The 12500-nt window shown below is 38.7% G+C and overlaps 1 protein-coding gene across 1 annotated transcript in view; it reads left to right on the top strand.

Annotated features, from left to right (window-relative positions):
• LOC143034119 (uncharacterized) overlaps positions 1–12500 on the top strand; it is a 39324-nt gene that overhangs the window by 819 nt on the left and 26005 nt on the right. The gene's annotated exons all lie outside the window — the stretch shown is intronic.

Here is a 12500-nt window from a genome sequence, read left to right as displayed (position 1 = left end):
AGGTTCATTTGAATGAAACTTCCTGGTATTACATTGAAACATAGAAAGAGCATTCCTACTTTCAGGATGATAAAGTAGGCTACGGTGTCCTTATTTTACGTGGCTCCAGTTCATGATAATAGTCTGGGGATCCTAGTTCTCGTGCTGAGGCAGAAAATATGGATAGATATTTTCCTAAAAAGACGCCCCAACCTTAATTACTCGTCTTCTTTTCAGTGTTTTTTTATCAAAGACACCATTTGGCCTCAAATGCATGACTATATGCAAGGAATTCACGAACTCGTTACTGTACATCTCTGCAAGGTTTGCCATCACTCTCCAGGCGCCTTCTATCCTATGCCAAGATAAGTCACAATGGTCCGAGTTTTTTTTCCCCATTCTTTCTTTCTTTGAGAGTGAGGGTACCACGTTACCGTTCAGACTTATCACGCCACCTCTGGTTCCATTCTTCTTATGTTTAACGTCTTTACCTCCGATGATTTTTCTCCTTATTGCCCTTCATTCTCAAGTGTTTTCTCTTTTCTTTCAATTAAGTGTTGTTGAGTAGAAGAGTAGAGCGCTTGGCTTCCGCTTTCCGAAATCTTCGTTAGTTCTCGGCAGAACCTGTCTTGTTCAGATTGTTTGGTGACAATGGAGGAACTTCACATAGTGAAGATGTGGCCATTTGATTTCATTATGTCGTGGCCAAATAACCAGATCTTTCTCCACATCCTTTTTCCAATATCTATCTTTCATGCTTTCCAACTATTGCCAGTATCTACTTTCTTTGGTCTTTCTGCTCACTCTTGACCTCCTAGTTCGTTCGCAATCTTCTTTTCATGAAACTCTCTCTTTCGCATTACACCCCTTTTTACCTCCAAGTCTCTTATTAGTATTCCATTTTTGATCACTTACTAGTTACTTTCATGATTTCCCTTCTCTGAAAATCATGTATATATATATATATATATATATATATATGTGTGTGTGTGTGTGTGTGTGTGTGTGTGTGTGTGTGTGTGTGTGTGTGTGTGTGTGTGTGTGTGTGTGTGTGTGTGTGTGTGTGTGTGTGTGTGTGTGTGTGTGTGTGTGTGTGTGTGTGTGTGTGTGTGTGTGTGTGTGTGTGTGTGTGTGTGTGTGTGTGTGTGTGTGTGTGTGTGTGTGTGTGTGTGTGTGTGTGTGTGTGTGTGTGTGTGTGTGTGTGTGTGTGTGTGTGTGTGTGTGTGTGTGTGTGTGTGTGTGTGTGTGTGTGTGTGGAGTGGAAGGAGGTTTCCTCAAGGATAATGTGGATGAAGGTGAAACTGGGAAAGGAGATGTGGGTCTTTGTAAGTGCATATGGGCCTGGCAGTGAGAAGAGCGTGGAAGAAAGGGAGGCCTTTTGGATAGATTTAAATGAGTGCATAGAGGATTTAGGGAGAAATGTCAATGTAATAGTACTGGGAGACCTTAATGCTAGGGTGGGAAATGGTCCAATCGATGGAGTGGTTGGGAAGTGTGGAGTTCCAGGAAGGAATCGTAGTGGAGAGTTGATGGTGGAAATGTGTCTAGAAAGAGAGTTGATGATAGCAAATACAGTGTTTCGGAAGAAAGTCAAGCATAAGTACACATGGGAGAGGGTGGTGGAGGGAAGGGTGGTAGATAGAGCGCTAATGGATTATGTAGTGGTAAATAGGATTATGATAGGAAGAGTTAAGGATGTACATGTGCTAAGGGGAGAGGGTGGGGGAATATCATATCATTTTCTGGTGGAAGGTAAGCTGAGAGTGGAGGATAGATGGAGAAAGAGGAAAGGGAGAAAAGGTGGGGAGGTTCTTAGAGTGAACTCCTTGAATGAAAAGGAAAAGGAGAAGGAGTACGAAAAGAAGCTGAAGGAGGAGTGGGAGGAAGTAAAGGATGGAGCAGAGATGGGTGTGGAGGAGGAATGGGGATGGTTCAAGGAGGGAGTCTTAAAGTGTGCAAGGATGGTGTGTGGAACAAGAAGGACAGGGGGTTTCACCACCCCTAGTTACCACTGTTACTTAAATTTGACTTGTAATATCACTCGTCTCGAGGCCCCTTGCCTCTCGTTACGTGAGTTTCACTAATATTCAAGTTCCTCTTAAGCAGTAGGCCCAATGCCTTCTTTTTCCTGTAGTCTCACTATTTTCTAGGCCCCATGCCTATTCCTCTCGTCCTTTGGGTTAATAAAAGGATGGTGAATTTTCTTTCTTCTTTCACTGTAATTTCACCTTTGCTTACACTCGGGATCTCTTTTCTCTCGTCTCTACATCGTCTCCTGATCCTCTCTCCACACCCTCTCTATATCTTCTCTCCCTATCCTCTGACGAGATCCCGTATCCTACGCTAAGCTATCTTCGTCTGACGTCACTAATTTTTCTAAACCAATCTCCAGTTACGTCTCAAATAAATGTCACTCCTTATGGGCGTGACTTTGAATTCATGCACCAATAGTTTTTTCCTCCTTCTCCACCTTGCACCAATCCGGAAAGCTATTACAATGCCACTAGCGATATTGTTTATCTCAGCATTAGTCAAACGAAGGTAACCTGCGCTTACAGAGTTGATTACACATCGAATATAAAACAGTCACCACCATCGGTGTGTTTACATAGACAAAACGTCGCCCTCACATAGACATAACATCGCACTCGAGCAGGCGTCGAGTCTGAATTATTCTAATACCCTAGCTCATTTCCATTCGTACACTACCGGCCTCTTACAGGGCTCGGCAGCTACCCTTGGTCGTCCCGACCAATTCTTATTTCCCTCTTACAGGGCTTGCTAATATATTTCTAGAATAAGCTAATCTACCCTTGCGTAATTGTTAATCTACCCTCCAAAATACATCATTCATGCAATAAATTGGGAATAATACATAAACATAATACCTATAAATGTGAATAACATGCATCTCAATATATATATAAGGTATTGAATTAAGCGGTTACAAGGTTGATTTGCTTTGACAGAGCCAATCTCCGGAATACAACAAAGGCAATCAGTGCTGCCACTAACACTGAAAGTAAGGGTATGATAAGGATTGGTATCATAGGTAATTCATTTGAGGGAGATCTTGACAATGGTCTTCTCTTAATTTTCAAGGGAGGAGAGTTTTCAGGCAATGTGAAGTTGAAGGTTGAAATGTAGGTGTCCTCGGTTAAATGCATTGTATTAAGGGTATTAGAAATGGTGGAAATAGTGTCTGCATGCAATTCGCAGTTATCTTGAATAGAGACAAGACCTTCAACCAAATCCAATTTAGGACTCAACCCGGGACAATTTATTGATACCTTTGTCTTGTTAGGGAAAAACAGGTAATGAGATCCTTGTATGTTACAATGAGGGATCTGGTCTACCAAAATTCGTTGGTAATGACAATTGTTCATAACAGACATATTCCTAACCAGAGAGTTCATGTGAAGCCTCTCGAACGCAAAAGAGATCATGCTTTCTCTTAGATTGTCTACAGAAAGGATGTAATTGATTAGAAAATTCACTATGAGCACTAACTTTAAATTCTGAATGGTTTATCATCTTTTCAATAGCAATTAATTTGCAAAACACACTTCATTTTCAAAGACAGTCTTATTACTTTAAAATGGTCACAATACTCATGTGTGTACTCAGATGAGAGGTCCTTAAGTCCTTAAGATTCCAAGTCTGACCACAGCAGATCCTGGGCTTTAGGTTTCCATGTATCTGCTTGACACCAAGTTCCAGTTGTTTAGGTCTCCCATCCCAAATACATACAAATGGTCAATACTATCTGTAAAATACATCAAGATTAATGTTCAACTCTTGAAAAATATCATTATAATATTCTCCATATTCTCCAGGGTTATCAATATTTATGCACAAAGTATTACTATAATCATCTTCATAGATCTGCAAGCTAATTTTCCTTATGTCATCTAAATGTCCTACCAATTCTTCTCTTGATTCTAAATGTTTAAGTTTAAACTTGTTTCCACCTGCAGAATCAATTACCCTATATGGACCAGTGTACCTTAGTGAAAGTTTATTATTGGGTGAGGTTGCTTTGACCATTACTAATTCCCCAATTTTCAATTCTAGTTTACGAGCTATTTTGTGTTGTTGTTCCCTCATCTCTTGTGAATACACCTGCATATGTTTCCTAACTCTTTGGTGAATACTTTGAAGAGTATTTATCCTATTGGATATATAATCATCCATATTATATATGGGTTTTTGCTCTGCAGTCAACATTTCATATGGCAGAGTTTTGTCCTCCCCAAAAATTATAAAATGAGGTGTATCCCCAGTTGCTACATTAATTTGATTGTTCAGGGTACACTTAACACAAGGAATCCAAGTATCCCAAGTTACACTATGAGGACTTATTAGGGTTCTAAGACATATAATTATCTTTTTGTTTAACCTTTCTACTACTCCATTACTTTGGGGATGGTTAACGAGTATATTGACTTTCTTGATGTGGAACACATTACATAGATTTTCCAAGATTTTGTTATTAAATTCAGTCCCATTATCTGAAACTAGGATGTTAGGTGTAGTAAAATTACAGATTATCTGACCATAGATTACGGAAGCAATAGTTTCAGCTTTCTTATTGATTATGGGTTGTAATATGCAAAATCTTGAAAAATAATCAATAGCAACAAATAGGTATTTAAAGCCGTTCTCTGTTAATGGTAATTCCAAAGTATCCATGTGAACTCTTTCCCAAGGTTTCTGTGGAATGGGATAGGTGAGTATAGGAGCAGGTTTTGGTGTATTTCCCTTCACCTTTACACATTTTACACATTTTTCTATATAATCATATATAGTTTTCTTCATACCTAGCCAAAAGTACTTAAGTTGTGCCTGTCTATAAGTTTTATCCTTTCCAGGATGTGAACTACAATCACTATCATGAAGTAACTTCAATATCTCATTTACCAGAGTTTGTGGTATAACCAACTGATTTACTTGACCTCTAGAAATATCTTTCCCATTTACAAATGTTTTCCTATACAAAATTCCATTAATCAAATGAAATTCCTCTATCTTATACCCCTTTGGTAGCTTTGGAGGATCTCCTCTTGGGTTCATCAAATGCTTGATTATTGAATCACATGTCTCATCATCTCTCTGTTCTCTTATTAGCATTTCTTCATCTAAAGTTACTAACTCTTCTATACTACAAACAAAATTAATCAACCCAGTCCCAGTCATTGGTTGACTAATGTTTCTAGAAAGTGGATCTGCTACATTCCTTCTACCCGGAATATATTGAACATCATAGCACTGAAGTATCGCAAACCATCTAGCAAGTCTGCCTCTAAGATTCTTATGCTTAAATAAGTTCTGAATAGCTGTGTGATCAGTCCAAACTCTGATGGGATACCCTAGTATCATATCCCTAAAACTTTCTAAAGAATAAATTACTGCTAAAGTTTCTCTTTCAGTTATAGAATAGTTTCTCTCCGCACTATTACAAAGTCTGGATGTGTAAGCTATGGGTTTTAAAGTTCCATTTCTCTCTTGCATTAGTATGCCTCCTAACCCTATGTCAGACGCATCAGTACAAAGAATAAATTCTTTTTCATAGTCGGGGAAAATTAAAATAGGTGAACTTGTGAGTTTATCTTTCAACTTGTCAAAAGCTTGCTGTTGCGCAGGTCCCCATATGAACTTTGAGTCCTTTCTCAACAAAGAACTTAGTGGATTAGCAATGTCAGCATAACTTTGAATGAATTTTCTATAATATCCTGTTAATCCCAAAAAGCTCCTAACCTTGTCTACATTGGTCGGAACTGGAAAATTCTTGACAGCGTCCACCTTTGAATTTACTGTACTCAGTCCGTGTCTGTCTATCTTATGTCCTAAGTAAATGACACTGTCTTGCAAGAACTTACATTTTTCAAGTTTTACTTTTAACCCAGCTTCTCCTAGTCTTGAGAATATCGAATCTAATTTCTTAAAGTGCTCCACTGCAGTCTGAGAAACTATTAAAATGTCATCTAGAAATACACTGGCAGTGTTTCCTAACAATCCATCTACAATAGTATTCATTAATCTCATGTAAGTTAATGGACTATTACATAACCCAAATGGCATTCTCTTGAACTCATAATGTCCTGTTGTAGTAGAAAATGCTGTGAACTCTCTTGAATCTTCATGCAATTCTATTTGCCAAAAAGCTGATTTGATATCTATAGTACTAAAATATCTATTCTCAGTTCCCAAACTTCTCAAAATGTCACCGATAATGGGTAATGGTAACCTGTCACGAATGGTGTGCTTATTCAGTTCCCTGTAATCAATAACTGGTCGCATAGTCCCATCAGACTTTGGTACTAGGATCAACGGAAAATTCCACTCACTTTTACTATGTTCAATAATATCCTGTGATAACATTTCAGTGATGAGTTTATCTACTACAGCTAATTTAGAGTGAGGAACTCTGTAGGCTGGTATGTAGATAGGTTGTGTTCCTGGTTTTAACTTAATGTGATGTTTTAAAACAGTTGTTTTGCCTAAGGCGTCCCCCGGCAAAACAATTGCTTTTTTATGATTCATAAGCAAAGCAAATAAAGCTTCATCCAACTCAGGGCAATTAGTTGATTGTAATAATTCTTTATATCTATTTCTTAAGTCTATGCCTTCTTGTACTGAACAAATTGATGAAGTTGGTAATTCTATCTCCTCACTATTCTCATTTAAAATCTTAATAGGTTTAGTACACACCTGAATACATCCTATTTGTGTACCTTTCTTTAAAACTATCTCTTTATTCATAGTATTAATTACTAATACTTCTACTCTGTTCTTATTTGTCTTATAAATCCCTGAGTCCCACTTCAATCCTTTAAGTTTAACTGATTCTGGGACTGTAATTACTTCAGAGTCTACATTGATTCCTTTCAAACACACTTCAACCTTATTAATTGACATGGGATGTAACAATGTCGACCTTGTCAATCCGCAATCTGCAATTCTCCAGGCATCTGTGGTTGATAATTTAGTAATCTCTGGGATTTCCTGAACTTCTGAGTTGGGTTCACAAATTGTTTTACTTTCTGTAGGGTTGGACCGCTCGGCCTCGCTATCTAGGATAGAATTGTTATCTAAGGATTCATTGATTCCTGTCACTGGTCTTAAGTCTGGTTGATTTAAGAATGGGATTAACTGTGACTTCACTAAAATTCCTAAGTCAGCAGGACAAATTACCATGTTTTCTTTTCTCATAGTTGCAAATCCTATCAATAAATCTCCTGGAAAAACAGACTCTTCTACCACTATCACTGGGATGTACAATTGTTCATTTGTATACAAGGCAACTTCTAGCTCAATCTTGCCTAATGTTTTTAAGGGTCCGTCAGGGGCAATTATTCAAAAAAATCTGGTACATGAACGAATTTTAGGAAAACATTTAAAAAGAATCTCTATGATGTTGGCAACACTCCTACAAAGTTATAGAGCTGTATTTTGTTTCTATCTTTTTATACAGAATAAAATAGATAAATTATTGGCAACCTCTGGCAACCCCATTGCGTATCAAATATTCTGTATATTGGAATAGCGTTAATTTTTTCTATAGCTATTTTGTTTTTTGCTACGGAATTGTGTTTATGGAGGTATTTAGCAACTCCTCCCACAAGCGTAGATCCAGAAATAGCACACATCAGGGCATCAGTACCCATCCAAACGTCAAAGTGAGGTCACGTTCTTTTGAAGCTCTCACCGTGCTTCATATTTTTGATTCCTCACTGTAATTTCTTGCAGTAATCATGGCAAGATTGACGAAAAGCCAGCGAGCAAGGAGGAAGAATGCAGTGAAGGCCCTTGCGTGCCAGATGAAGAAACAAGAAGGAAAAAAACAAACAAACGAAGAGGACAGCATCCAACAATGTTGGTTATAAAGAAGGATTTGTTGTTCCTCTTCTTGAAGAACCCACCCATATTCATAAGTCTGCCCTCGAAAGAAGAGACAAGAAACGAGAGGAGAAAAAAAGTGAAAAGTAAAAGTGGTAAAGTGACCAAAAGCGGGGACTATGGGGCTGGGGCCTTTTAAAAATGTCGCGCAAAATTTAAATGCCTTCTCATGTACATTTAATGTTTTTGTTCTTTTTGTTGTTATTTCTTCGGTTGTTCTTGATGGATTTTTGTCATTTTTGTTTCATTTGAAAGATAAAATTATGCTCTTTATTTCCTATATTAAAAAATAAAAGAAATTTTATTTTATTTTTTTTTCTATTTATGAAACCTGAATTTTGCAGCATCTTTGAAATGTTCAGAAAAGAAAATTCACAAAAAATCAGAGGTATAAGTTTGGTCAAATGTACAATATAACAAATATTCCCCAGAATCTAAGCTTGCAATATATACCAAGCTTAATTATGTGGAAGATTTTCCATATGATTAATTACAGCTTCATTAAACTTCATTATAACTTCATTATATCTTCACTACACTTTATATATACATGTGAGGAATACAATACCCAGGGGAATTATAGACAAATGTAAATGGTAATTATACCTAAGTTCATCAAAGAGATTCAAAAAGTTATAGGACATGCTCCCTTATAAAGCAACCTGACGGTCCCTTAACTGATTTCCAGTTACACCTTGCAATGTGTAACGGATTGGTTCCAACATTTTCACTCCTGGGTTCAACTGGTTTAAAACTTTACTAGTAATTACATTAACTACAGACCCTGTATCAATAAAAATTTGAATAGGCTTATTGAACACTTTACCCACAATGAGAGGTCCTACAGAAGTTTTACCAACAGTAATTATCAGTTTGTCAGTTTCTTTCATCTCCCTTGCATTCCCATATTTAACACAATACCGCCTATCGGTATATATATGGGGAGGTCTGTAATGGTTTATTCTGTGTCTGGGTTTTCCTCTTAGCCCTGGGGGTACCCGAAAATTTCGGCATTCATGAGTTCTGTGTCCGATTTTATTATGGTAAATACAGAATGGAGGGTTCCTACATTGATACTCATTGTGACCTTCGTATTTGCAATTTCTGCAAATAATCCCATAAAAACATTCTTGTGCCTTGTGTCCCCAAGCATTACAATTAAAACATAGGATTCTGGTATCCCTATCCCTAGATGGACTTCTAGCATGCCGCCTATGTCCTACTTCTGTTTTCTTAAACTCTCTAGAGTTCCTATATTGGCTTTGTTGATTTATAGGCATTACATATGGGTTTATGTTCTGGTCTCACGGTATCCTTGAAGAAGATAATCTACTTCTCCTAAACAGATATTTGATTTTAAATCTTTGTACAACCTTTCTGCTGTTAAGTCATCAGAATTCTTTGCCAATAAGCTAAATGTAATCAATTTGATTACCTGTGAGATTTTCATCTTCTCACTAGATCTTTCTATCCAGTCTGAATCTTTCAAGATAGAATTAATGTCTTTTGACCATCTATCTAATCTAGCTAAGTACTCTGTGTCAATTTCACTTGTCCTAACTTCCTTAATCATTTTTACCAATGATCTAATAGGATCCTGATCACATTTGGACATGAAATGCTTGAGAAATGCTTTCTTGTAATTATCATATTGATTAATTAATTCCATTTGCTGGAAGTTAATGACAAACCTCGCCCTTCCATGCTCTGGATCTATATTCTCCTTGAGAATCTCAAACTTACGATCCTCATTGGTAATGTTTTTACTAACTATAAGAGTGTCAATGAGGTTTAGGAACTTGTTTACACCATATGTGTTAGACTCTCCTGTGAATTTTGGAATATTTGTATTTGATGTGTGAATTTCGTGTCTCAACACGTTAGAATTCTGAGGGGTACTCATACTTATTACTAATACCTTGCTTTAGCCTGGCTGCTTGCGATGTCGCTTCGTGATGTCAATGTCTGGTTTGACGTCCTTCTACGGTCTTGTCATTCCTCAACGACGTTGTTCCTCCTCCATCACACACTCTGCCTTGAAGACCGCCTTGTAGATGATGATCACCTTGAAGAATCTTGAAGAATGCTTGTTCCCAACGTAGCAGTTACTTGAAGTTGTAGATTTCTCTCGTAGTCGTAATACACTCTTGATTTTGGTTGTCTTGTTCCCGTAGACTTCTTGCGCCACTTCTCTTCGGAGGTGTTTAACACCCAGTTCGTTCGTCGCACCGTTCGTCGCACCGCTGAGCACCACTTTCACCACCCCTAGTCACCACTGTTACTTAAATTTGACTTGTAATATCACTCGTCTCGAGGCCCCTTGCCTCTCGTTACGTGAGTTTCACTAATATTCAAGTTCCTCTTAAGCAGTAGGCCCAATGCCTTCTTTTTCCTGTAGTCTCACTATTTTCTAGGCCCCATGCCTATTCCTCTCGTCCTTTGGGTTAATAAAAGGATGGTGAATTTTCTTTCTTCTTTCACTGTAATTTCACCTTTGCTTACACTCGGGATCTCTTTTCTCTCGTCTCTACATCGTCTCCTGATCCTCTCTCCACACCCTCTCTATATCTTCTCTCCCTATCCTCTGACGAGATCCCGTATCCTACGCTAAGCTATCTTCGTCTGACGTCACTAATTTTTCTAAACCAATCTCCAGTTACGTCTCAAATAAATGTCACTCCTTATGGGCGTGACTTTGAATTCATGCACCAATAGTTTTTTCCTCCTTCTCCACCTTGCACCAATCCGGAAAGCTATTACAATGCCACTAGCGATATTGTTTATCTCAGCATTAGTCAAACGAAGGTAACCTGCGCTTACAGAGTTGATTACACATCGAATATAAAACAGTCACCACCATCGGTGTGTTTACATAGACAAAACGTCGCCCTCACATAGACATAACATCGCACTCGAGCAGGCGTCGAGTCTGAATTATTCTAATACCCTAGCTCATTTCCATTCGTACACTACCGGCCTCTTACAGGGGGAAATAGAAGAAAGGGTAGTGAATGGTGGGATGAGGAAACAAAGAAGGTTGTAGAAGAGAAGAAGCAAGCATTCACAGATTGGTTACAAAAGAGGACGGGGGAGTCATATGAGACGTACAAAGAAAAGAAAAGAGAAGTAAAGCAAAAGGTAAAGGAGGCAAAGAGGAGAGCAGATGTGAAATGGGGTAAGAGTATGACAGAAAATTTTGAAAGTAATAAAAAGATGTTTTGGAAAGAAATTAAGAGAGGAAGAGGAGGCGAATCAAGTAGGGAAGAAAATGTAAAAGGTGCAGATGGAGAGATGATAATGGAAGAGAAGGCAGTAAGGGGAAGATGGGCAGAATATTTTAGGGAGTTGCTAAATGTGAAGGAGGATAGGGAAGGAAAGATAGCTGCAGTGGGAAATGCGAAGAAAATGAGAGTGATGAGTGAGGAGAATGGAGGAGAAATAAGGAAGGATGAGGTGAAGGCAGTTGTAAAGATGATGAAAGCAGGTAAGGCACCTGGTCTGGATGGATGCCATGCAGAATGTCTGAAAAAGGGAGGTTCAGTGATGGTGGACTGGTTGGTGAGGTTATTTAATGTTTGCTGGAGAGAGGGTAGAGTACCGGAGGACTGGAGAAGTGCCTGTATAGTTCCACTTTACAAGGGAAAAGGGGATAAGTGTGAATGTAGTAGTTTCAGAGGGATTAGCCTGTTAAGTGTAGTAGGGAAGGCTTATGGGAGGATCTTGATTGAGAGGATTAGGAGAGGAACAGAAGGAGTAATTGGTGAGGAACAGTGTGGATTTAGGATGGGTAGAGGTTGTGTAGATCAGATCTTTGTGGTAAGACAGATATGTGAGAAAGCTATAGGAAAGGGGAAGGATGTTTTTTGGGCTTTTATGGATCTGGAAAAGGCTTATGATAGGGTAGACAGAAAGGCACTGTGGGAGGTTATGCAGATTTATGGGATAGGAGGAAAGCTTTTGGGAGCTGTCAAGAGTTTCTATGAGAGTAGTAGAGCTTGTGTCAGGATTAGAAATGGAGAGAGTGAGTGGTTTGAAGTAAAGGTGGGACTTCGTCAAGGATGCGTTATGTCGCTCTGGCTGTTCAACTTATACATGGATGGGGTGGTGCGAGAGGTGAATGCTAGGGTAGTGGGTCAGGGATTGGAGATGGTTAAAGAAAATGGAGAAAAGTGGGAGGTGAGCCAGCTGTTGTTTGCGGACGACACTGCGCTTGTGGCAGGGTCGGAGGAGGGATTGAGGAAGCTGGTGGCAGAGTTTGGGAGAGTATGTGATAGAAGAAAGCTAAAGATAAATGTGGGTAAAAGTAAGGTGATGAGATGTACAAGGGGTGAAAGTGGCAGTGGACTGGAAGTGAACATTAAGGGAGAGCGACTGGAGGAAGTGGATAGTTTTAGATACTTGGGTGCAAGTGTAGCAGGAAAAGGTGGAGTGAAGGTGGAGGTAGAATGTAGATTGAGAGAAGCGAGTAAATGCCTTGGTGGATTAAAGAGTGTAATGAGGAATAGACATTTAGGAATGGATGCGAAGAGGAGACTGTATGAAGGAGTGATTGTGCCAACAGCACTGTATGGGGCAGAAACGTGGAACATAAGAGAAGAAGAGAGAAGGAGTTTGAATGTGTT

Source organism: Oratosquilla oratoria, chromosome 16 (genome assembly GCF_046742065.1).
Source record: "Oratosquilla oratoria isolate Oo_2021 chromosome 16, ASM4674206v1, whole genome shotgun sequence".
Classification (NCBI taxonomy): domain Eukaryota; kingdom Metazoa; phylum Arthropoda; class Malacostraca; order Stomatopoda; family Squillidae; genus Oratosquilla; species Oratosquilla oratoria.
This window is presented reverse-complemented; position numbering and strand designations above follow the sequence as displayed.